Source organism: Cryptomeria japonica, chromosome 5, assembly GCF_030272615.1.
Source record: "Cryptomeria japonica chromosome 5, Sugi_1.0, whole genome shotgun sequence".
NCBI classification, from domain to species: Eukaryota; Viridiplantae; Streptophyta; class Pinopsida; order Cupressales; family Cupressaceae; genus Cryptomeria; species Cryptomeria japonica.
Window position 1 is genome coordinate 699,618,172 of NC_081409.1, and position 27,942 is coordinate 699,646,113.

The 27,942-nt window shown below is 40.0% G+C and overlaps 1 protein-coding gene and 1 non-coding gene across 3 annotated transcripts in view; one reads left to right on the forward strand and one right to left on the reverse strand.

The window, feature by feature from the left end:
• Window positions 1–27,942, forward strand: part of LOC131070659 (surfeit locus protein 1) — a 142,743-nt gene that overhangs the window by 109,452 nt on the left and 5,349 nt on the right. The window lies entirely within an intron of this gene.
• TRNAA-AGC (transfer RNA alanine (anticodon AGC)) lies at window positions 21,164–21,234 on the reverse strand. Its single transcript has one exon. It is a non-coding gene; the product is annotated as a tRNA-Ala (tRNA).

Here is a 27,942-nt window from a genome sequence, read left to right on the forward strand (position 1 = left end):
CCTCTGCCTCCTTCTGAGCCCCACTCCCATCGATTGGAATCTTCTGAATCGGAGCCTAATGACCCGAGCTCTTCGCTAACGGACTGGTTGTTGAGATCAATTACATACTTATGATCGTCACTCTCGATTGAGAGCGTATTCCTTTTCCAGTTGTGATTAGCTTTGGCCATGATCAGCCACCCCCTTCCTAGAAGAGCGTCGTACGCTTTCCTTTCCATCGGAATGACTACAAAATCCAGGATGAACTGCTGCGTCCCAATTACCACCTTTTGTGCCATGAGGGTGCGGAGGGGTTTGTTACCATGTTGGTTGGCACCAACCAGGTTGAAGGTTGGTGGCCAAAGGGTAGGCTTACCAAGGCTTCGCCAAGTTCCCTCCGGTAGTACATTGACTCCGGACCCGCCATCAACGATGGTGTTAGTAAGCTTCTGGCCCATTATATCCATCTCTACTACTGCTGGTTTTCGCCCAGCGCCCACCGCGAGTAGCATAGGATTCATGGCATCCGTACCAAGTTCCTTCCCTAGGTCCGTACTACATGGGTCCGCCATCGTTTGGTGTTCTTGTCCAGAGGTAGTGTCCATGGTTATATTTGTCAAAGCCATCCTTATCTGTGGCATGGTCTGTAGAAGGTCGTACACCCGTACAGGTATTGTGGTTTGTAACATCTGCTTGATGATAATTTTTTCTAGTTCCAGCCGGCTGAGGTATCGGTGGCCAGGTGCGAGGCCCTTCGTTCTCCAGCCATCGCCCGCTGGATATCTGCCCTTGCCTCTTGAAGTCTTTCTTTTTTTGTGCGAGGGTCTGGGTACATGGCTTTCTTATTTTGCAACCTTGTGATTGCCAATACGTCTTCCTTTGATCCCTCTACATCGAGCATGTTCACCCGTTTTTGCTTTGGGCAATTTATGTCGTCGTGATTCCTTGGATCGCACCATCTGCACAACAAACTTCCTACATCACCTCCGTTTTGGCATTCTCGGGCAAAGTGACCCCATTCATTGCACTTCCTGCACTGAATCATGGGTCGCCCCTTACCGTCGTATTGAATTCTGCTCCTTGGTGTGTTATTATTGGATCTGTTGTTCCCTCGTCGACTTTTTCTGTATCCTTCGGGTGAGGCATCAGGGTTTGTTGTTGGCCTTGGGGGCATTGCTGGTGGTGTGGTTTGGTCGGGTTGGGCATAGAGCACTTGTGTGCTCCGTGCCTTCAAGTTGTACGGGCATTCCTTGGTGGAATGTCTTGTTATTTGGCAGATGTCACAGAAGACTTTTCGGGGACAACCTCCTTTAGTGTGCCCTTCGGTCTTGCAGTCAGTACACCATAGTTCTTTTCCTTCCCTACCACTTTCTTTGTCACCTTTTAACTCCTTCATCATCTTCATCATATCTTTGCGGAGTGCTTGCACTGTTTTTGATCCTCCATCGCTGTCGTCGTCCGTACTGTCACCATCGCTGCTCAGTAGCTTCCCCCGGGATGTCTTGTTTTCACTTTCAATATCCATGGCACGATTGTATGCTTCATCATACGATGGCGGAGGTACTACTTTCATCGTCCTTCTCAGGGATGGTACCAATCCTTCCACGAACCACCGCTTCTTGAGGCCATCCGTCGGCTGGTACTCCATTTTGTTTAGTAGTTCCCTCAGCCGTCTGTTATATGCACGTACACTTTAGTTTTTTCCTTGTTTGGTGTTGTAAATTTCCGCCACAATCTCGTTGTCGTCTCGTAGGAGTTTGAATTCTCCCTCGAAGGCCTTCTTCAGATTGTTCCAGGATGTTTTATGCTGCGCATCGAGATCTGCATACCAGTCAATCGCTATTCCTCGCAAGGTGGCTGGAAATGCTTTCACCCAGTAGTCCCGGTCGTCCTGGCCATTTGCTTCCCAGATGGTAATGCATGTCTTGCAATGCCGTATGGGATCCTCTGATCCGTCGCCCATGAATTTTGGAAGTTTTTGTTTCTCCAGGGTGTGTGCCATCGTTCTTTTCTGTGCAGTTTTATGTAGTGCCTGGAAATGGCTATATGCCGGGAAGGTACTATGTGTCCGGGTGGTGCCGTACGCTCTTGGTCTGGTTGGGTCCCTGCTAACAGGGCTTTGGTCACCTTCACTTCTATAGTCCCTCCTTCCTGGGGTTTTCGGGTCCGATCTTCCTATTTTGATGTCCTCTGACAACGACAAGTTTTTAATGCCGGACAATGTTGCTTCGAAAATAGTGGCGATTTCCTCGTGCAGGTCTCATACCGCCTCCTCTCCTTGTTCGGAAAATTCCGATTGGGCGCTTTGTGATTCGGTTCCGGAGTCTTCTTCACTTGACGTCGAGTTTGGGGCCTGGTCAACGAGATCTTCCTCCGCTACGTCTGGAAGTGGTAGGTTCCTGGCGACCTCGGCCAACTTCTTCCACGTACACGGTTTTTGCCTCTCCCGACTACGACTCTGACTCCGACTCACGCTCCAACTTCTGTTGTGTTTCTCCGGACTCCTTGAGTCGGCAACCTCTCTTAGTTGCCGTCTCCTGTTGGCCTGTTCTTTTATGCGGAGGGATCGCCGTACAGTTCCCTTGTTTACTCCTTCGGTAGCAGTGGTACGTCGGTCTTTGTTCGGCTGTAGGGGCATCAAGTGCTAGAGGTATGTCGCTGACTGGCCTCCCTCTCCTCTTCCTCCCTACGACTCCGTTCCTCGTACCATCGGAGAACTTGTTGTCGCCGAAGTTCCTTTGCCGTTTTCTCCCTTTGGTCTTGGAGTGCAATCAAATTTCTGGTGAGTAACCTTGGAATACTTCCGAGTAGGTCAAAGACGGGGGTGCTGACGGTGAGTTCACCACGCACCGTACCTTCCGAGACGGCTCTCTCCTGAGCCTCTCGCCGTACGTACTGCGTGACCGACACATCCCACAACTCCACCAAGTTTGCCGTCAATTGATCCTCTCGTTCCTCTTCTGCGGTACTCTCTTCATGCGTGTCGCTGTCCATGACAATGAATTGCTGGTTAAATGGTTGGCCCATTAATTTCTTCCGCCTGCCGCCATGGTTATCTCCAGGTTCGTTCAGGCAACGACGCCAAAATGTTTAGTCCTAAAGGCATAGTGGTGGATAATCAATAACCCAACAGTACTTGCATATACTAAGCATTTATGGAACAGAATAATTGTACATCATAACACGAATGACAGATGATAATAATCAGACCAGAAAGTTATATCTTTATTCCAATGTCTCCAATGGTTCATACATGATCCCCCCTGCCGAGGTTCCAACCAAACAATATATAGCAACCAACTGTCACCAACTCCCAACTACCCGACGGGAACCTCTTGGCAATAGCAATTTATAAACACACATAACACACTTATAATTATTATTCGTACTAACATACGTTTTTACCCCTAACAAACCCTATTCTCTTTTTGCCCTTTTTGTTTAGAAAATCTTGTTAGAATTGAGTCCAAAGCTTCATTGTAAAATCCTAAGTTATCAGCACACCTATTCCATATTCATGATAAGCAAAGTTGATTCGAACAATTGTGTAAGTCACCAAGTGAAAACAACAATTCGCATTGACAATTGAGTTACCCACTCGTCAAGACCTGACTATAGAAACCTTGGAATCATTTTAGTTGATCTTACTCTTAGCATCTCAGGTGATTTTGTTCAAGAGAGGGTAAAGTACTTTGGTATTTTATTCCGATGCTTGCATGTGCATAAAACACACATCAACACCTCCTCTCTTCAATAGACAGATTTCACTTAGAGGTATTACAAAAGGTCTGAAATTTGACCACTAATTTAGATCAATTTGCTCCAAATCAGACTGAGAATTCAACTTGCTTATGTCTGGTTTTCAATTCGAAATCAGTTCAGCACAAGTTCGGACTAGGGTCGTTTAATATTTGCTCCAAATCAGGTTTTAAAATTGGTGAAAATATCTCCAAAAATCACACCAAATCAGCCTTAACAAGTTCACTTCTATGTCTGATCCTCAATTCGCCCTATAAGCTGATGAAATTTGCCTCTAATTGCAAGGTAGTTGATAAAAAACTGTTTCAAGTCTGCTGGTTAATTTGCTCAGATCTGCTCCTCCTATCATCTACCTTGAATCGAATTGGAATGATGTTTGAATGAATAATTTTGATCCTTGTTTGATACCATCCCTCACCCTTGAATTCGCTCCTACCTCATTAAGCCGACTTGGACATTTAATTGCTTGAAAGTGAATTAATTAAATCTTCATTTATGTCAGCTATGCTTAGTAACCTTTGGTTTTGCCTTCCAAAATTTTGAATCTCTCCAAGAGGGCTGACTTATGCATTTGATTGCTTGAACGGGTTTGAGGGGTCTTCAAGGACACATCATGAGCGCATTTTGTAGATTAAATGGCAATTGCTTGATTATTCACAAAAGAATCAAATGTACATATAGCAATTATGGATATGATGTTTCTAAAAGAAACAATCTATCACAAATGATAAAAAAGGAAACTAGCTAATCTAACTAATATTACTCTAATATTACAATATTGACCATTAAAGATATAATAACAAACTGTTATTCTAATACATTTTGGGGTCCCTCAAGGACAATGCTAGGTGGATCCTAGGTGTATTTAAGGACAAAGCTGGGTAAAGAATACATGTGCACAAGGACTAGGTTTCTTAGGTGGGTTTAGCATGCATGAAGGGACTAGATCCTTGGGTGGGGTTGGAAGATATGTAGGGACTCATGTAGGTCAGCTTTTGAAGATGTCAAGGGACAAGGATTCATGTGCTGGTTGGTAATTCAATGTGCATAAGGAACTAATGTTGGGCGGTGTTTGGGGGTCCCGAAGGACTAGATTCTAGCGCAATTCCAGGTTAATATGGACAAAGCTTAGGCGCATTTGGGGTAGTGTGGAGGACTAGAGGTGAGCGCCATTTCAATGTAGGCAAGGACTTCATGCTAGGCAATAATGAAATGTTATCAAGGATGGGCGCAAATGAGACCTTGATAGGGACTAGGCAACCTTGAGTTGTTAAATGGAAAATGTTGGGCCCAAATTACTGATGCATATGGATTCATGTTGGGCGTTGTGAAGGAGATGTGAAGGACTTCATGTTGGGTGCTTATGAAATGTGGCTAGGGACAATGCAAGAGCGCAAATGAGATGTGTCCAAGGACTAAAGGTAATGCAATTTGGGTGCCAATCCTTGCGAAACAAGGACAAAGCTTGGGCGCAATTTCCAAATGTTCAAGGACAATGTGAAATGCAAGAGCGGGATTTCCACTCATGGAGGGACAAAAGCTAGGTGCATTGAAGGCACGGTTAAGGACAAATTCCAAAGCTCAAATTAGGGGTCCCCAAGGACTAGGGACCAAGGTGAATACCAAAAATGGTTGCTAAGGGAAATCTTCGAATGTACTAAGGATTTAATCAAAGATTTTAACATTTCATACTTGAACCTTAGATTTTAGTTTCAACTTTGAATTTCCACACTTTTTATATCCATGCCGCTTGTTGACATGTTTTTTATGACGATGTCTAACATAGAATAAAGTTACCAATGGTCACTTCACTCTCTCCTGATCAAAGTTTAATCATATGCTAAGATTGGGGAAAGTTCAAATGGCTAACTCCAAGGTTCCTTCATGCAACGGATGTGACTCAATTGGCGGATGTGATTGTTGGTAATCCAAGGGGCCTTATGTTTGGATCGTTCTTTCACTTCTTTGCTGTGGCTGGAACTCCATCATCGGATATGGCAATTCTGAGATGCTTTTGCTTCGAACGAACTAAAATGAATTGAAAATAAAGGGGAAAGGGCTAGAGGATCTAAATCTACTCCTAAGGGCAATGATGTCAATAGATAGTGATCTAGTGGACAAATTCCAAATAAACCAGGCTCTGCTTTGCCAAGATAAACTACATCTCCATGAGAACTGGTGCAATCTTCTGAGGATGTTGAAGGATTTTCAAATCAAGAAAGTGCATTTGAATACCCAAAATGACGCAATCCAAACGAATGTTCACAATCGAACTTAGCACAAGTGTAATGACTCAGACTAACTTTACACTGCAACTTACATTCTCCATTGAAATCAAAGCACTTTATCTAACAACTGAGAAAATCAAATTCTACTATAAGTGAGGAAGGTGAAACCATGCATGTCTTGAAAAAATAACTTAAGTGGACACCATTAGAGAACAATGTTTCACTGTTATTATCTCAAAACTTATCACAACAATTTCATACAAAGCTCCCTCCTTTTACAAATGAGGGGGGTCACCCCTTTATATAGGCTTCTGGCCTTGGCTACATGCAAACCCTAATTAGGGTTTTTCCCTAAACGATTCTCCACTCAAGATGCAACAAGGTGGGAATCAACATTAAATACCCCATAAAGCCCATATACAATTAATTACAATCCTGCCAAAAATGGCACCCAATATAGCATCCATTGCGCATTAAATGCACCACCTCTTTCAAATTCGCCCAACATGTGTTGAATATTCATCCATGCAAAAATCACCCCATTATATCATAAATACTCCATCATTTCCACATGCAGCGACTGCATGCAAAAGGAATCTGCCATAAATTCAACATGCAATGACTGGGTTGCCATTTGGTCAAATATTCCGGTAATGAATGGGCCACCCTACTGCCATGTATTCAATAGATCCTCGCTATGCAAGTGGACCCCACCATAGTATATTTGCTCCTATACATCTGGAATTGTTGGGGAGGGAAAATTCGATTCAGGAAGAATTTTCTTGAAGTCTGCTCAACTTTCCTTGCTTGAAGAAGGTTTTTAATCAATTATGCACATTTCCTATTTTTTAGGAAAAGTTTTAAATTAGGGCTCCACGGTCCAACAGAGAGAAAATTCCCTCAGGACTCCGAATCTATCATCATTTTGAAATTTGGATGATTTTTGATACCTGAAAATGGATTTTTCAAAATTTTTACCGAGGGCGATAAATTTCTTGTTCAATTCATCCTTGATTTCTTCCTTGCCTTGGAAATTGTTTTTTCCACCTTCAATTCATCTCGACGTGGAATTCATGTTGTGAAGGAATTCTCCTTTGGAAATAAATTTGTTCCTTACCCTTGACGAAGGAAATTCTTCATGCCTTAGCCCATTTTCATGATTTCCAAGAACTATGTCTTGAAGGAAGGAATTTCCAACACTTGTCAATTTTTAGCTTGATGAAGGAAGAAATTTCCATCAGTTAGCCAAATTTCACCTTCTTAGAATTTTGTCTCGAAGGAAGGAATTTCCAACACTTGTCAATTTTTCACTTTTTCCAAGTATTTTGTCGTGAAGGAAGGAATTTCTAACACTTAAGCCAAATTCTCACCTTTTCCAAGAATTCTGCCGTGAAGGAAGGAATTTCCATCACTTAGTCAATTTTTTCACTTCCTTGGAATTTCTTCTTCTTGGGCGCAAGTTTTTCTCGAGGAAGGAATTTTTTGTGCTCTTTGAATTCATCACATCCGCAAGGAGCTTTTTGACCAATTTGCCACATTTCCTATTTTTTAGGAATTTTCCTAAAATTTAGGACTCGAGTCCAGGAGATAGAGAATTATCTCACGAGTCGAAATCTGCAAAACTTTTCAGATTCTGATAAAGATTTGGTGTCTAAAAATGGAAATTTCAAAAAATTTCTCGAGGGGATTTTTGCTTTTCATTCCTCCTTGACCCTTGGATTTTCATGGCTTGGACAATTTTCCAAGTTTTCAAGCTTGAGCATGGAATTCATTTTGCATGGTGGAATTCATCATTTCATCCTTCGCCATGGGAGTCTTTCGATATTCTTTGGTGTGGAATCATCTCGGAGGAGAAATTTCATCATCATTTAAACCTTCTTTTCCTGTCTTTGAACTTGGGCGTTGAATTGGCTTTATGAAGGAATTCATCCTTTACACATTTTCCAAAGCCTAGGCATTTTGGCACCCCTTCATGTATATGGGCGAAATTCACACTAAAGGAGGAATTCATGCTTTGTTTGAATTATCCATCATCCCTTGGTTTTGGCGCCCTATGACCACCTTGGGCAGATTTTTGCATAGGTGGAGGAATTCACACTTTTTTCCATTCTCCCTGTTGACCAAGCTTTGGCACCCTTTGACTTTCTTGGGCGGGATTTTGAGTTGTCCAAGCAATTCATATATTTTACTATCTTCCATGACTTCTTGACTTTGGCGCCCTCCTGAGGAGTAGGGCGATATTTTGCTAGGAGGAAGGAACTTTGACCGTTTTATGAATTCCATGACGGAGTAGTTTTGGCGCCCTCTATCCTCTTTGGGCAGAATTTTCACTTTAAAGAGGAATTTCACATTTTTGGAGTTTTCCAAGACCACTCCACTTTGGTGCGTTCATCCTTGCTTGGGCGGGTTTCTATGCTTGTGGAGGAATTTGATGATTTCAACCAAGTTGGTCTCATTCTTGTCATTAGAACATATATAAAATATAACATTTAAGTATAAGTGGCATTTCAATATGTCTTTTTCCTTTCTTATACTTTAAGTTATATTTCATATATATTGGCAAGATGTTTGAGAGTGGTTTCATATCTCTAGGAATTATAATGCAAATTCTAGGTTTTAGAAGATCTTTTAAAGTTTTCAGACTTAGTCAAATTTCAGGCCATTTTCGGATCAGGATGACATTTGTGGATTGATGTGAATTTCCAGACTTAGATGAGTTTTCGAGCTTTCCATTCTTGGATTGGTTCCCATACAGCCAAATTTTGATCACACTTGTCTGCCTTCTAACTCTTCCAGATTTAGAAATGATCTTCAGGAACGTTCAATCTTCAGCGTCTTCAGGGATGTTCAGTTTTTAGTGTTTTTCTGTGAAGAACCTGCCAAAAATAGATTTTCCCAAATAGTAAGTCTTTCAAAATGTTAGGGTTTGGACAAAGTAGGTCAAGAAAGCACTCACTAGAAATAGTAAGTATGATTTTTGGCAAAATGAAGACATTTCGGGATTCGGTGAAATCCCTAAAAAATAGGAACTTTCTAAAAATAGAAATTTGCTCCGTTTTGGCTCAAATTTTACTAGGAGGTTCCTTGAAGGGTCCTGATTCTAGTTATACGTTCAATTTTCCCAAAACTCTAACAAAAACCCCTAAAATCTAGGACTAAAGGCAAAAACCCTAAAATTGACAAAATAAGCCCTAGACTTCATCAAATTCACTCAAACGAAAAGCGGACTTAACCAATTTGACTCCCGAACACTTGCAAAGTGGAGAGACTAACGAGACTGTTGTGAAAAGACCCCAAAAATGAAAGCCAAAAGACCAAGAGGGCCTAAAACGTAGGGGGTCCCCATTTGCAATGGGGCGATGTGTGAAAACGTCACAACACCACCATAGCTATGCTCCAAAGAATTGCTATCTTCGTCCTTGCTCCTCTCCTTGGCCCCTAAGCAATAAAATGAACTTCTATATCTGCAACAAGCCTAGCCATAAAGCTTTTCAAGGTTCCTGCAAGAAATTTGTTGTATTCCATTGATGTAGCTCCATGGTGGGATTTGGTAGAAGAAGATGAAGATCTGTACCTACAAGATAAAATCAATGAGCCAATCGTAGAAGAATTCAATGAAGTGTATCTTGCTTATCGAAAATCTGGTGCAAGTGTTGCAGAATTGTCTAGTAGTTGAAATCTTCTTGCTCTTGGGCTTTTCTTTATGTCTTCCTTCAATAGGAAAGTTGATGTTGCTGTAGAGGGCATAGTAGCACAACTCTATGTTGGGCATTCCAGCACAAGTCAAACTCTATTCTACATCAAATACATTACAGCATCCCAAAAATTACTTTGGGTCTAGCAAGAGGCCTCCATGGTAGCCCTAATATTCATTGAGGATTTCACATCCATTTCCTTTACGAGTGCTCACATTTGTACCATCCATATTCTAATTGCAAGGTTGGTAATCTACTTGTAAACATATTCTGTGTATTACCTTGGATATGTTTGTTTTGTTGTTTGTAACTAGGTAAATATGGGTTCGGATTGCCTTAAGGCAACATCCGAACCCATTTAGGACTGGGCCCTATCCTAAAAGGGTAACGTGTCCCCAAGATTGAGCTGAGCCCTGTACTTCCACGCCACCCTAAATACTCCACACCACAATAATAAATTGGCGGCAAAAGGAGGAGGCCGACTTGGATACTAATAAAGGCTAAGGACTCATATAAATAAAGCCATCTTGCAAATTCAATTTAATCATTCAGGTATTCAGCAAATTAGCTCTGCAAGTAAAAGGTGCGAACTTACACAAGGATTGTGCGAACTTGTCTATGATTGTGCAAATTTGTTCAAGAAGACATAGACCGTTTTGGTGCAGACTTGAAGAGCTTAGAAGTGCAGATCTGTCATACAAAAAGGGATCAGATCTGAAAGGGAAGCTAAGTATTGTATTTGTGCTATTAAAGGAGAATATATAATCTGACCTGTGGGTCTTTAATGCTGGGTTTTTCCTCGTTGGAGGTTTTCCTAGGGTATTTGTGTTTGTCTCTTGTTTACTTCTTTCATTTCTGAGTTTACTGAATTATGGTTTACTAAAATGTTACAAATCTGATTAACAAACTAGGGCATAATTAAAAGACATAAATCTGATTACTGATCTAGGGTACAAAATTACATGGTATCAGAGCTAAGGTGTCACTAACTTCAGATTTTAGTAAATCATTTGTTGCATATAGCTGCTGTTTGTTTTCAAATTAAAATGTCAGGTTTGAGGGCTGAAGATAGACTTGATGGAGCCCTTGATTTTGCTGCTTGGAAAGTCCGTATTCTATTGATCCTTGAAGAGAATGATCTACTGAAATTCGTAGAAGAAGAAAGGCTGTCCCCTCCAGAAGATGCTGAAGAGCTGAAGTAGTTCAAGAAAGACTCCCTCAAGGCTAGGAAGATCATAGTTGGATCCGTCAAGAATCATCTTGTCACTGTCATATCAAAATTTGTGTCTGCTAGGGAAATGATCAAACACTTGGAAGGGATGTATGAAGTCAACAACCTCAGCAGGGCTCTTGCTCCAAGACATCAGCTTCTTCACATGAAAATGAAAGAAGAAGACTCAATCATAGCCTACTTCATGAAGATCAATGAACTAAAGGACAAGCTAAGTACTCTTGATTGCCAAATCTTGGATAAAGATCTTGTTATGATTGCATTAAATGGTCTACCTGATGAATGGGAACCATTCATTCGTAGCATTGGTGGAAGAGCCGATCGTCCCAACTTTGAGCGTCTTCAATCTGATTGCATCGAAGAGGAATCTCGAATTGAGGTAAGAGGAAAACTCAAGAACTCTCACAAAGATGATCATGTTCTCTTAGCTAAATCTAGGAAAGGTGGACATTGGAAGAAAGAAAAGAGAAGCAAAGATTTTAGATCCTCCTCCTATGATCCAAGGAAGAAGTCAAGAGATTCCTCTCACATTCGTTGCTTCAGATGTGATAAGTATTGTGACTATGCCAGAGATTGTCAAAATGATCCAAAGGAAAGGGAAGTCAATTTAAATGAAGTTGCCAAACAAAGTGAGGATTATCTCTTTATCTTTGCTCTATCCAGCAATTTTCCTACGGACCGTAATATGTGGATACTTGATAGTGGTGCCTCCAGACACATCTCAGGTTTTCGTGAGCATCTTTCATATTTGATTGAAAAGGACACCAACCTTCATGTGGTAATCGGTGATGATGCTTGATACTCGGTAAAAGGTTCTGGTACTACCTCTTTAAAACTAGATTCTGGTATTTCCTTACAACTCTGTGATATTCTCTTTGTACTTGGTATTAAAAGAAATTTTATTTCCATTTTTGCCTTAGAAGATAAGGGTTTGCAAATAGCATTTTCTGAAGGGAAAGTACATGCTTGGTCTAAGAAATCTAATTTCAAAACTGCTCGTGTTATTGGAAATAGATGTGATAGTTTATATAAGCTTGCAGCTAATCCAATTCAAGCTCTCATCCATGAGGCCCTTGAATCATGCGAGCTATGGCATAGAAGACTTGGACATCTACACTTTCAAGCTCTTCCCACTCTCGGTAAAATGGTTAAAGGTATGCCTAAACTTAGTTTATCTCATGATGATGCTTGTAAAGGTTGTGCAATGGGTAAGAATGTAAAAAATCCTTTTCATAAAAGCGATAGTAGGGCTAAAGAAAAGTTAGAACTTATTCATTCAGATTTATGTGGTCCTATGTCTGTAGCATCTCCTAGCGGTTTTCTGTATTATGTTATTTTCATAGATGATTTCTCTAGGAAAACATGGATCTACTTTCTTAAATCTAAATAGTCTGAAGAAGTCCTAAACAGATTTAAAGAATTCAAAGCCTTAGTTGAAAAAACTATAGGAAATCGAATTAAATGTTTAAGGTCTGACAATGGAGGTGAATACACCTCAGGTAGTTTCTATGACTTTTGTGTTAAGGTAGGAATTAAGAGGGAGTTATGTGTTCCCTACAATCCTTAGCAAAATAGAGTTGCTGAAAGAAAGAACAGGACCATTGTTGAAGCTGCAAGAGCCATGATCCATGATCAAGACCTGCAACCTTTTCTATGGGCGGAAGCATCCAAAACAGCAGTTTATATTCAGAATAGATGTCCTCATCGTGCCTTAAAGGATGTAACTCCTAAAGAAGCCTTTACAGGAATCAAACCTGACATCAGCCACCTAAGGATATTCGGGAGCCCGATGTATGTTCATGTGCCTAAAGAAAAGTGAACCAAGTTGGATCCATCTGGAAAGAAAGGTATCTTAGTGGGATACATCGAATCTTCCAAAGCTTTTAGGATCTACAGTTCAGGTCAAAGGTATGTTGAGGTATGTAGAGATGTAACTTTTGAAGAAGATATTGCTTTCAAAAGATCTAAAGGTTCATTATCTAACAATAATGATATGGTGATTGAAAATCAAGATTCAATGGTTGATGCTAACCCTGAGATACAGGAGGAGTCTACTGACCTTCTAGATCAGGAAGTTCAGAATGATCCAACAGAACCCATGCACTCTACCGATATACCTCAGGATATTGTGGTCTGCAAGAAGAGACCACTTTGGGTTAGAAACACGATTCAAGATGTTGAAGGATTTGCTGCTCTCGGAGGAACCTTTAGAGATAGTAGGAGATTCCAAAACCATGCCAATTACATTTCTGTGATGTGTAATATCATTGAGTCTGAACCTCACAATGTTGAAGAAGCTATGTCCCATCATGCTTGGAAATCAGCCATGGATGAAGAGTATGGGTCTATCATCAAGAATGATGTCTGGGACATTGTACCTAGACCCAAAGGTAAGTCTGTTGTTTCTTCTAAATGGTTGTTTAAAATTAAGCATAATGCTGATGGTAGTATTGAAAAATACAAAGCTAGGTTTGTAGCTTGTGGTTTCTTTCAAAAGGAAGGAATAGATTATGAAGAAACTTTGCTCCTGTTGCTAGATATACTTCTATTAGATCTATAATAGCTATTGCTGCAGCCAAAGGTTGGGAACTGCATCAAATGGACGTTAAGACAACCTTCCTCAATGGTGTCATTGAGGAGGAAGTCTATATTGAACAACCAGAAGGTTATGTAATCCATAAAAGAGATTCTCATGTTTGCAGGTTGGAGAAAGCCTTATATGGGCTCAAACAGGTTCCTCATGCTTGGTATGAAAGAATTGATAAGTATTTACCAAGTTTAGGATTTCGTAAGAATGATGCTGATGCTAACATTTACTTAAAGGTTTATAATGATGATATGCTTATTTTGGTTTTGTATGTGGATGATTTATTCCTCACTGGTGAAAATAAACTAATCATAAGATGTAAGAAAGAATTAGCCTCAGAATTTGGAATGAAGGATTTAGGTTTAATGCATTACTTCCTAGGGTTAGAAGTATGGCAAAATTCCAATGAAATTTTTCTAAGTCAAGGAAAATATACTATTGATATTCTGAAAAGATTTAGAATGATGGATTGTAAACCCATGCATACTCATATGGAATCTAACTTAAAGAAATTAAGTTTTTCTGTAGCTAACTTTGATTTTGCAGATCCATCTGAGTACAAGCAGTTGATTGGATCCCTGATATATCTAGTCAATACAAGGCCAAATATCTGTTATGCTGTGAATGCCCTCAGTCAGTTCATGAGCTTGCCTAAACTTGTTCACCTGGTGGCTGCCAAGCACATTCTAAGATACCTGCGTGGCACTATTGGTTATGGGCTGAAGTATTCACTTAATACCTCAATCTTCTTGGAAGGCTATTCAGATTCAGATTAGGCAGGAAGTGTCAAGGACAGGAAAAGTACTTCAGGTATCTGCTTCAATTTGGGCTCTGCAGTGATCTCTTGGGCATGTAGAAAGCAATCTTCCATAGCATTAAGCACTGTCGAAGCTGAGTACATTGCAGCATCCGTTGCATCCAGAGAAGCAGTGTGGCTTCGCAAAATCCTTGTTGGGTTATTTGGTCAAGCTAGTGGTCCTACCACCATTCATTGTGATAATCAAAGCTGTATAAAGATGTCAGTAAATCCTGTGTTCCATGATTGGTCCAAACATGTGGAAACACACTATCAATTCATTCGGGATATGGTGCAAAGAGGCGCCATTCAACTAAAGTACGTTAGCACGGATGAACAGGTTGCGGACATCCTTACCAAACCCTTATCTAGATTGAAGTTCGAATACTTCAGAGACAGACTTGGTATTGTGGAAAACGGAACCCTAATTGAGAGGGAGCTCCAATCTCAGTGACTCTATCTGCAGCACTTTGATCATTCTTTGCTTGTGTGTAAAAATGAATTGTGTCCAATCTATGCTTGTGTGCTAGATGGAAAATTGTAATTATGTAAAGACCCACTTGTGTATTACACCTTCTATGCTTGTGCGCTAGGTGGAAGATGTAATTCTATGCTTGTGTGCTAGATCCATTCTATGCTTGTGTGCTAGATGGAACTCTAAAGGTTTAGATTATGTATTCTCTTCTTCCCTAGTTAAGAGGGAGTGTTGTTTGTAACCAGGTAAATATTGGTTCGGATTACCTTAAGGCAATATCCGAACCCATTTAGGACTGGGCCCTATCCTAAAAGGGTAATGTGCCCCCAAGATTGAGCCGAGCCCTATACTTCCACGCCACCCTAAATACTCCATGCCACAATAATAAATTGGCGGCAAAAGAAGGAGGCCGACTTGGATACTAATAAAGGCTAAGGACTCGTATAAATAAAGCCATCTTGCAAATTCAATTTAATCATTCAGGTATTCAGCGAATTAGCTCTGCAAGTAAAAGGTGCGAACTTACACAAGGATTGTGCGAACTTGTCTATGATTGTGCAAATTTGTTCAAGAAGACATAGACCGTTTTGGTGCAGACTTGAAGAGCTTAGAAGTGCAGATCTGTCATACAAAAAGGGATCAGATCTGAAAGGGAAGCTAAGTATTGTATTTGTGCTATTAAAGGAGAATATATAATCTGACCTGTGGGTCTTTAATGCTGGGTTTTTCCTTGTTGGAGGTTTTCCTAGGGTATTTGTGTTTGTCTCTTGTTTACTTCCTTCATTTCTGAGTTTACTGAATTATGGTTTACTAAAATGTTACAAATCTGATTAACAAACTAGGGCATAATTAAAGGACATAAATCTGATTACTGATCTAGGGCACAAAATTACATGTTTGATATAGGGGAAAAAACTGGAAGCAAAATTTAAAGTTATTAATCTATTATATTTCAAAGGAAAATTGATCCATTCATTAAAAAAATATGGGCTCTTTAAAATAGTCGTCTTAACTACATCTATCTAAAAGAGATAGAGAGATATCAGTCTTCAGGTGCCTATCTATCATAAATAACAGTTTCAATATAGGTGCCTCAAGACTGATATCTCTCGGTGTCTTTTAGATTGATGTATAAGAGTGGCCTATGCTAGTATAGTTTGAGAAGCACCATAAATTTAATTTATTTTTGTGGATTGAAAGACAAGTTCAGAAAGCTGGAGCAATTTTTTTGAGAAGTTGATGCTTGGATAGAAGTCAGTAAAACACTTCAGAAAGTCCGATCCTGGATCACAATCATAACAATGCGTTGGATTCCAGTATGCTTAATGCTGCCTCTTATGGACAGATTTAAACATCCTCCATTTGACAATGTTTATCTAAAATGAAGCCTTAACCTATTTTGATTTGAATAATTATGTCAATTAATAATATTGATTTCCAGTGTAAGGTATGAGACATAATTCTTTTGCAAGCCAGATTGCTATCATCCATTGAATTGAAAACAAAGGAAATAGTGACTGCAAGATAGCTCATTGGCTTCTCATATTCTCCTGGCCTTTTGTAAGATCACTGTTTTAATAATTACAAGGCGAAGTTCATACTTGTGATTGGTTTCTTTCTTTTTTCTAAAATCATTAATTTTACTTTCTCAGAGCTAAATTTCTTAAGATAAATGACTTGATTTCTATAAATAAGCCTATTGCATGTCATGCATCTCTTTTATGCTTTTGATCTAGTGTAAAACAGGTTTTGAAGGGACTTGAAACCCTTTTACAAAGTCAAAATGCTGCCAGAAGGATACTCACAGCCAACAACTAGCGCAAACTCAGAAACACAAAAGAAAAAACAACACAAGAGAATAGGAAGCAAACCACAAGAAACTAATGAAGATTTTTGAGGGCACCTGCAATCGCAACCTCTAGTTGATCAATATTCTGGGCCAGAATCTTCATATCACTAAGATCTATCTTAGCCTGGTCTGCAGTTTTCTTAAGGCTGCCCTTGGTACAAGCACACGAACTCGTCATTGAAAACCTGTTAATCGTTATTGACATTATCTAGTTTAATGTAAGTATTATCAGAAGACTTGGAAATTTGTATCCTCTTTTAAATATCCGCCAAGGATTTTATGTTGTCAGCACTGCTATGGATGGTTCTGTAGCTCATATTGACCAAATTGATGAGATTATCATTGATTTTTTCATCCTTGTCTCCAGTGTGCCAATACGCCTCTCATAATCAGAATTTAAGGCATTAACATCTTTAGCAACATTTTCCAAAATCATAAACATTTTCTTCTCCTCCTCTGTTCTGGAACAACCATCTTTATTTTCAAGAGCTTCAATTTTGCTCTTTATAGAATGGATGTTAACATTGATTTGGTTGATTTCAAGGAACAACTGCTTAGACATTTTGAATTGATCCACAGTTGCATCCTTGGCTACACCGAGTAGGTCGTCTAGGTCCTCTCTTTCAAGGTTTAATGATGGAAAGTCCTGCAGATTTCTAGGAAAAGAGGGATTGGAAGTTCTTTTCTAATCACCCTGAGGAGGAGGAGAAGAGTGCAACCCCAAATTGCCATTACTAGTCTCTTCATGGCCTTCCTCCGAACCACATTTATCAGAATTGTCATGGCTTTCACATTAGGGTTTTGATCCTCCTCTTTGCCAAGAATTTGCTCACCAGCCGAAATCTTATCCCCAAAATCGGGCCTCTGGAACCCGAAACATCCACATTCACCCATTTACTTGTCTTGCTCTTATCTTCCCCTAAAACCAAGCCTCTAGAACTAGAGTCGCCCTCATTCATTCTCTTTCTTTTCTTATTCTTACCCTTCATGGTGCAGGGAGGGGAGGATCCCTACCCTGAGAAGAAGAAACACTCGCCTTTTTATTTCAATCCTCATCCTCGAGGTCTTCATCCCTTGTATCCATATTCATCTTAGTATCAGAGCCCAACTCTTCATTCTCATCCGGAGAGGGTGAGACATTCTTCCATCTTTTCCCCTTGAGGAGAAGTAAGGGCCTTAACATACTCCATAATTAAGAGGATTAAACCCTCACGCAAAATTTGGTTTCTATCATTTTGTCTATGTTGTTTAATCCCTAGCTCCAGAGATGATAACAAATAAGAAGGGAAATAAACCTTTTGTTTGTGTTTGAAATGGTTTAATAAACTAAAGTGGAAACCAAACACAGTCATATATCTCCCATCAAGACTGAAATACTGTATGATTACCTTAACCAGAGAGGCCCAAAGAGGCTTGAGAGACTTTGCTTGGTAGCTCCCATTCGCCTTGTTCACCAGCATGTTTCCCTCCTTGCCCTTGAGAAAATTCTGGATTCCAACCTTTGAGGATTTCCTATCCCTGAAAATTTTTCTTCCTTCCATAGAAAGCCCTGTAATCTCAACAATAAAGTCCTCATTTATCTCCACACTCTTGACATAGACAGTGAGCACTTGATCCTTCCAACCTTGGAAGAAGAGTTTGGTAGCTTTTGGGTTCGATCCATGGAGGCACTCCAAGTATGGAGTCACCCCACCTTTCGTCAAGATTCTCCACACCTTACCATTCCTTCTAACATCATCATAGGTAATCGGCTCAAGCCTATTCCTTTCACCACATTATGAGAAGAAGCCAAAGTGTCATAGTCAGGAACTTGTCCTACACAATACTAGTCAAAGGCCTTCTGAAAACCACTTTTCCATTTGTCTTCAAGGAAACCCAGACACAAATGACACACGTAATTCATGTGACCATCATTAAATGGCAAAGATAATCTTTTCAATCATTAATGAGTCTTGCCATGCAAACTCCAAATATGAGTTTTGAAAAGACTAGTAAATTAAAATTCAAAACATCACTGGCCATGAATAACATCATAATCCATAATATTTCATACATTAGGGGAAAGGGGTTCACCCTATACTAAATAAATTCATCCCTCCTAAGCATCCCCATATTAGCAATAGAGCCTGCCAAGGCATTACCTTCGCTAAAGATATGGGAAGTTATTAGAGGAACCAATGAGAAGCAAAGAGTCATTAATCAAGCTTTCAATAGACCAGCTAGTCTTCTGAATTTTCTTCAAGCATTGAATGCTGTTGAGGGAAACACCTTCAAGTTTTCAACCCAAACGTTCTTAAACCCTTGATCATGAGCAAGTTTAGTCGAGTTATAAGCAGCAGTTGCTTCAACAAGGTGATTAGTCTAGTTTTCCAAAGGGAGTGCCACTGCTGAAAGGAGCCTACCAAATTCATCTCTCAACACCCCCCCGCAGCCAGCTGGCTACGGATTTCCCTTAGCTGCCTCATCAAAATTGACTTTTATCCAACCAAGAGGAGGAGAGCTCCAAACCACATTATCTCTAGAGGATTTGTTTTTCTTAATAGTACGAGAAATGTCATAGTCCAAATCCCAATTTTTAGCTACCTGCCTTTCACAATCAGCCACCAAAATAGAAGAATTATTAGCATGAGAGTGGGTAACCCCAAATTAAAAGTTCCCCTTAATAGCCCTGCAAATTTTAAAGGAAATAACAGAAGAGTTGGAGGGAGAATCCCTAAAAAATCATTTGTTCCTTTCCTTCCACACACCCCACGTTGTATGAGGAATAGTCAAGGACCAAATAAGAGAAAGAGAGGGATCAAGAAAAGGGGCAGGCAATTGAGCCCACAAATCAGCCAGAGAAGAGGGGAAGACCCAACTCAAGTTCCAAAGGCATAAAATATGAGCTAAAACATCTTGCACAAAGGAGCAGCCCAAAAGAAGATGGGAAGCACATTCAAAATCAACAAAGACCAGAAGGGAGGAGGGGACAAAGGCCTCACGAGAAGAGAAAAGGCAGTTGCAGCCGAGAAGTTCCTAGAGGGGGAGGGGGACCAAACAACCCGATTAGAGGATGGCGGAACACGGATATACGTCCTATCCAATAAAACATTAAAGTCAAGGAGACCCTGATCCACATCAAAGAGATCCACCCATTTACTGTGATGTCCCCTTCTTGTTGACATCAGTTCTTCAGTAAGGATTAGCCTATCATCCTGATGCTCGTAGGCTAATGAGGTTGGTTGGAAGGTCTCCTGAGGATTTGTATCGTCTCCAATGTACCGAGTGCTTCGGTTTGGTCTTTGTTAGGCGTCATTCGGACATCATTTACTCTACTTACTATTTTTAGTATGTCTTGAGATGTTAGAGATGGCCCCCAGCTATTTTTAGTACAGGAGGTATGGTCATATGGAGTCTCCTCATGTCAGCTGCCTGTTCAGATGGCGTGCAAAAATGTTGAGTAATTAAGGATTAGCTATCTCCTTAATGTCATAAATTGGTAGATTCTGGATAGTAGACTTGATGAGTTGAACTTTACTAGCTTGACTAAGAAGAGTTCCTTTCCAGCCTGCAAGTTTCGACTGACACTTATCAATCATCCCAGCCCAAAACTAATATTTGAAGGTATGTAGTAAGAAGATTCTGAACTTTACAACCCAAAATATTTGAAATTCTTCTATGTTTGAACTCTAGGGTATTCAAGAAAAAACATAGAACTTCTTGGATAGCTAATCCTTTGACCTGAAGCTGCTTGATGCTTGGAGAGAAACAATTTCAAAGATCTGGCCTCCTTAATAGAAGATTCCCCCATATTATGGAATCATGGACGAATTGTTGATGAGAACAAATTGGATTAGTGGACGAGGGAGAGAGGCCCTTTAGATTACCATCCTTTGCCATTTTCCACAGAAATTTGTCCAGCGCTTTAGCCATCATTATAAAGAGGAATGGTGATATAGGATCTCCCTTCCTAATGCCACGAGAACTGTTAAAAAAAGTTGGAGGGAGATCCAATGATAATCACAGAGAATTCCGGCATCGATATAAACTGTTAAAAGATCTCAAGAATGTTAGCACCAAAACCAAAAGACTTAAGCACCTTGATAAGGAATTGCCAGCTGAAAGAATCATAGGCTTTGAGCAGATCCAACTTAAGAAGGATACCACCTTTCTTGTTGCAACCAAGCGAGTGTATATTCTCATGAACAATAGCAATAGAACCCAAGATTTGACAGCCCGGGATGAATCCATTTTTAATGTGGCATGATAATCAACAAAAGAATAGATTGCAGCCTTAGAGCCAAGACTTTAGAAAAGATCTTATAAACAGAATTACAAAGGTTTATCGGTTTGAATTTATCAAAAGACTTGGCCCCCTGTTGAGACATGGACCAGCTAGGACTCGAACCTAGGACCTTCCAACGCTGCTGGAGTGCTCTACCACTGAGCTACTGGCCCCTCTTGGACCAGTCCATCGTCGGTCCGGGTGTGGCTTATTTCCAACACCAACACCCCACCTTAAGCCACACCTCTCGTGTGCTTGGGGCTCCTAGCCTGGACCTGGCTCTGATACCATGTTGAGACGTGGACCAGCTAGGACTCGAACCTAGGACCTTCCAATGCTGCTAGAGTGCTCTACCACTGAGCTACTGGCCCCTCGTGGACCAGTCCATCGTCGGTCCGGGTGTGGCTTATTTCCAACACCAACACCCCCAAAAACTTAGGCACGAGGACAATAAAGGTAGAGTTCAATTCCTTCAAAATTGATCTGGTACCAAATAATTCTTTCATAGCATCAGAGATATCCTTAGCAACAATGTCCCAAAAGATCTAGAAGAAAAACATGGGAAAACAAACCATCAGGACCCGAAGATTTATTACCTTCAAAAGAGAAAATAGCTTTCTTAATTTCATCATTTGAAGGGATCACACCAAGCATTCTATTGCAATATTCCCCAATAAGATTTGGTATCACATTAAGGAAGCATTCCTCACTATTAGCATCAAGATTGCCTTCATGATATCTTTATCCTTTTCTAGCACATTACCATCATTAAGAATATGGATAATCCGGTTAGAAGCTTTGTATTTCAAATGGAGAGATGGAAAAATCTTGTAATTTTATCCTCACGTTGAAGCCAAATAGCCCTTTATATTTGTTTCCAGAATTCCTCCTTAGAAATATTGTTGTGGAGCTGAGCCAAGAGAATACTTTCTTGAGAGTGAATTTGATCATTATAACCTTTCAACTGGATAGCATTTTGCACAATTTTAAGCTCCCTAATAACATTCTCTTTGTCAGGGAAAATGTGTCCAAAAGAAGACTTTTCCATTTCTTCACAGTGGACTTAACAAAATTGAGTTTTTTAACCACCCTATAAATAAGATTGCCATCAAATTTTATACAGCACCAATCCTTTATCCTATTCAACCACATTCTCTCAAAACGAAAAGGAAAACACTTTTGAGTTCGCAAAAAGGACAATAGGAAAATCATCAGACCCAATCCTAGATAACGCTGATAGAGAACAAGAATATAATGCAGCCAATCTGGAGATAACAAAGCCCGATCCAACTTCACCTGAATCAAATCAGCTTCAATCTGTCTATTAGACCATGTAAAATTCGCTCCCTGAAGGTCTAGATCCAAGAGAGCTTGGTCTTGCATGAAGTCCATTAGGTCAAGACAATTGTCAAGAGAAACTTGAGATCCATCCATTTTTTCATTCTCGTTGAGAGGGTTGTTAAAATCCCCCATAACCATCCACCCAAGCTTCGGATATAATGCTTTAAATTCAGAAAGCTTTGACCATACTCTTTTTATGGCATTTTTTGACATTTGGAGCATAGATATTAGAAGTAATCCATGAGGAGCCATTACGAAGGTGAGTAAAGGTGGCCACATTATTAGCATCTTAAAGAGGGGAGAACCTTTGACGATTGTAGGATTCCAAATGCTAGCTATCCGTCCTGAAGCACCATCTGAGTTTGAGCTATGGAGACATTTGGAGCATAGATATTAGTTTTAAATTCAGAAAACTCTGACCATAGTCTTTTTATGGCATTTTTGACATTTGGAGCATAGATATTAGAAGTAATCCATGAGGAGCCGTCACGAAAGTGAGTAAAGAAGGTGGCCACATGATTAGCGTCCTCAAAGAGGGGAGAACCTTTGACAATTCTAGGGTTCCAAAAGGTAGCTATCCCTCCTGAAGCACTATTCGAGTTCGAGCTATGGAGACCACAATCTTTAAAAAGAGAATTCTCAAGTCTTTCCAACTTCTCATTCTGCATCTTAGCTTCTTGATTCAAAATTATATCAGGTTTAATGATCTCTAATCAAGTTAAAGAGATCATGCTTATGAGGGTGATTTAACACTCGAATATTCCATTAATGACTTTCATATTTTCCTCTGAGGTGTGCTTTTCAAGGACATCTCTGGAAGAGCTTTTTGTAATCCGTCAGCTATTTCCAGCTTACTCTCTTTTTCCTTGCTTTGCTAAAGAGAGGGTCCACCTTTTCCCCTTGATTCTCCACAATCAGCTTTCTGCCTATTTCTAGTTGTTACCCCTTGTGAAGACAAAGGGGAGGAAGGCTTCCTTCTTTGTCTGGATTTAAATGTTATAAAAGGAGTGCCCGCCACCTCATCATTGGGCATACCATTGGCTAAATTTGGACCAGTGCCAGAAGCTGATCCAGAAAGTCCTTTCAAATTTGGAGAGGTGGAGGAAACTTGCTTGACAGTCCCACTAACAACAGGGTAAATCAACTGAGAATCGGAACAACCCTTGTCTTGAACTGATTGAAGCCAATCATCACGAGCAACATCTTTCTCACGTTGACTGCCATCCTTAACGAAGTAATCAGAATAAGGGGGAGGGAGCTCATCCACCCACAACTGACCCGGCCTAGTAGGCAACTCCGAATAAGGAGAAGCAACTGAAATCTCCTAATCAACTGAATTACACCCCATATTGTGCTGTCCAGACAAACAATCCTTACTAACAGAAGAGAGGCAGCCAGAGGCCGAAAACTCCAACTCCCATTGGGATAAAGCCTCCACTGGATGGACAGAAGAGTCCAACGTCGAACCACTTTCAGGTAGAGAGACCTTTGAGATCTCCAAAGCAACCTCGTTATCCTTTGGCAAGGACTTCTTCAGATCTGCCTTATCATTACCCCAAACCTGAGATACCACCCCATAAATCTTCGCCTTCGAAACCTTCTTCATGGGCTGAAATTTAGGTTGAGGATTCGAAGGGCAGTTCTTAGCTTAGTGACCCACACGCTTGCAGAGAAAGCACAAAAAAGGGAGAGATTTAAACTCAACCTTATGGTTTCAAACTCCCAGCTTAGATGAAATATTTATTGACGAGGGGAGATAAGCATATTGTTCCACATTTACACACATACCCTGCAAAAACCAGCCTCTTGCAGGAAGAAGTCAGTTCATCTATATTTAGAAGCTGACCAAAGGAACTAGCAATCCATTTAAAAACCATTTCCACCCAGAATTTCATTGGAAGACCCAACAATCTGACCCAAACGGGAGCCGCTTTAAAATAACAATAAAAAATATTCAAACCAGGCTCCCACTTTTTCAGTGCCAAGGTCAATTTACCAATGACCCAGGGGCCACCACATAAGATAGACCGCAAATCCTCTTCACAGTAAAAGAAGAAAGGGAAAAAACCCCTTGCCATTGCATAGACATCTACCTGGCCCTTGGTAGACCATTTCTTCTTCATAAAAGATCTAACCAGATCAATATTTGGGTTTGGGCCCAAGAATTTACCCACCAATGATATCTCCATAAGTGAATCAATCAAACTTTTAGGAATGGAAATAGAAAAGTCACCAGCCATTGGATTTGAAAGGTTTTGAACCATAGGAAAGGAGCTCTTGTCTTTAGGCTTGACACCAAACAAGGCTGACCACTTGGAAGCAACACCCACATTGTTCAGACATGGACCAGCTAGGACTCGAACCTAGGACCTTCCATACGCTGCTGGAGTGCTCTACCACTGAGCTACTGGCCCCTCTTGGACCAGTCCATCGTCGGTCTAGGTGTGGCTTATTTCCAACACCCCCCCTTAAGCCACACCTCTCGTGTGCTTGGGGCTCCTAGCCTGGACTTGGCTTTGATACCATGTAAATGATGTTCAATTTACATTCAATATGCAAGTTATATTCTATTTAATATTATCTTGTTCTATATATTACTGAATTAACATATGAATCTGACTATCTTCTTTTGTGTGACAGGTGAGAGGAGCATTTGTTATTTTCTATGTCCTTTCTCACGAATGCCATTCGATATATATATATATATATATATACATATATATATAACAAGTGGGGTACGATCAAGCAATGCCTTGATCGGTCATGACTGATCAAGACATTACTTGATCGTGCCTCTTTGTTAATAACAAACAATGCATATTAATTACCAATGCCAACCGGTATATGTTTATACTTTAACACCCGATGACTATTGGTGTATGCATAATCTTAACAGCCGATAACTATCGGCGTATGCTTAACCTTAACAGCCAATAACTATTGGTGTATGCTTAACAACCGATAACTATCTGTGTAACTTTATCATGCCACCCGATATTAATCGGTGCACATATAACCCGATATCAATCGGTGTTCGATTAATCATTTGTTTATTATCAATTATGTTAATTGATACAAATCGGAATGCATTAGCATGATTTAGTAATCGATGAGCATAAACAATGATATAGTATGATTATTGATGTTAAGGATTTGATCGAACTGAATAGGTTAATTATATGCAAATGTAGAATGGCTATCAAATGAAGAATTAATTGCTTGAAGGTTTTCATCATAATTATTGATATGATAAATGATTGAATGAGAGACTTCATTTATCTCTCTTTCAATCATTTATCTTACCGAAGCTATCATGCATTAATACTCCCTCTTAGCTAGGTAAGGTAAATGTAAACAATATATTCAAGCATCACTATTCAAATGATAGTTAGCATTTTTTACTCAATTTGACATACTAGAAAATCATACCACCTAATCACATGATATGAAGTATCACCTAAACACGTGATATAGATGTCCATCACGTCAATCTTGTGAAGACAGGATATCACTTAAGCATGTGATATCAATATTGCCTAAACACGCAATACTTAAGGATAATCATATGAGAAGAATTAACTTCTCATCTTATCCAAGTTGTGATATGTGCACTAACACTTTATACAAATGTTTTATCACAACACAATCATGGCATATCCATGACACACCAGAGATCCAACATGATAACTGGTTTGGACATTATAAGATCGTCACCTTATAATGTCTCCATACAAGTGTTCATTATCTTGAGAGATCGTCACCTCTTAGATAAGAACTCGGGATCAAAATCCAAAATGTCCTATCATGACAAAGAAGTTTACACATTAAACATCTTATTGATATGCAAATACAGATTACAAAGCAGATTACCTTTCTATCATACCTAAACCTTTTTTGAAGTGATCAACCTTCACTCTGGAAAGAGGTTTGGTCAAAATATCTACAGTTTGATCTCCTGTACAAACATATTCTAATTGGATCACATTCCTGTCTACCATAACTCGCACATAGTGGTATGGAATCTCAATATGCTTGGATCTGTCATGGAACACTGGATTTACTGAGAGTTTTATGCAGCTCTGATTGTCACAATGTATAACAGTGGGTTTCATAGGCTCTCCAAACAACCCCACAAGCAACTTCCTAAGCCATATTGCTTCTCGGGCAGCCATAGAAGCTGCCATAGTTGAACTACTCGCGACTCGGCTCGACTCGCCAAGCCCCTGAGAAAAAAACTCGGCGAAAACTCGGAAAAACTCGGCAAAAAACTCGGCAACGTAAAAACACGCTTAATTTTAATAAAAAATGCATTTTTTTTGCAAAATTTAATGAGAAGATGCATCCAATGAGTCAATAAATGATAACACAAAAGAAACAAGCTGATTCTAGATATATTTGATTGCAAAGTGTCTACAAAATCGCATCCTCATGAGAAATGTTGATGGCTGGAAGCAAAATAGTAAATAGTTTTTGTAAAACCAAAAGTAAATACAACTTCCTCTTCCCAGCTCTAGCTAAAACTACTTTCAAACTTTCATCATATTTGAAATTTCATCATTCATACTCATAGTTTCAAACTTTCAACTTTAAAATGTATGATACCGGGATTTCTTCAATGCTAATCATGTTGTTATATTGAGCCTAATCAAACTCGGAGGTTAAATTTTCCCTACTTCCATCAGCGCAGTTTCCCCCTATATTTTTCGACGGGGGTTTGGGGGCAGGGCCCCCAAGTTGGGGTCAAGGGGCATCGCTGAAGGATCCTGAAATTTGACTAAGTCTGGAAAATTGAAGAATCCTCCAAAAACTAGATTTTGCATTATAACTCCTGGAGGTCCGAAACCACTCTCAAACATCCTGACAGTATATATGGAATATAACTTAAAGTATAAGTCACTTATACTTAAATGTTATATTCCATATATGAATCCTGACGGACAGACCAAAAAACTCGGCGATTACTTGAGGGCATAATGGGCTCTCAGGGTGGCCCTTCCAAGTGAGTTTCCCCCTTCTCAGCACAAAACCATATAGAAAAACAAAAAATGCATGTATTTTTGGCCGTTTTTTGCTGTTATGCTAACCCAGGCGAGTTTTTCTTTAAAACTCGCTAGTTTTTGGCAAAAACTCGGCGAGTAGAAGTCATTACTACTCGCCAGGTCCAAAAACTCGGCGAGTTTTTGTCACTTGCCGAGTTTTCGGCGAGTGTGCCATCTATGGAAGCTGCAATGTATTTTGCCTCGGTGGAGCTTTGAGCTACTGAAGACTGCTTCTTGCTGATCCAAGATATCATGGTTGAACCTAGACTGAAGCAACACCCTGAAGTGCTTTTTCTGTCAGTTACACTTCTAGCCCAATCTGAATCTGTAAATCCATGAAGGTTTATGTCAACTTTCTCATATTTGAGACCAAGGTTTAGAGTACCTTGTAGGTATCTCATGATGTGCTTTACTGCAACCAGGTGTATCTCCTTAGGTTCACACATGAACTGGCTTAAGGCATTAACTGCATAACAGATATCTGGTCTTGTATTCACCAGGTACATCAGGGACCCAATCATCTGTCTGTATTGAGTAGAGTCAGTGGGTTGTGACTTTACTGCTGCTTCTTTAAGTTATGTAAATTGGTTTCCATAGGAGAGGTCATGGGCCTACAATTTAGCATTCCGAATCTCTTCAATATATCCAAGGTATACTTTCTTTGGTTTAGTATAATGTTGTTAGAATTCTGCCATACTT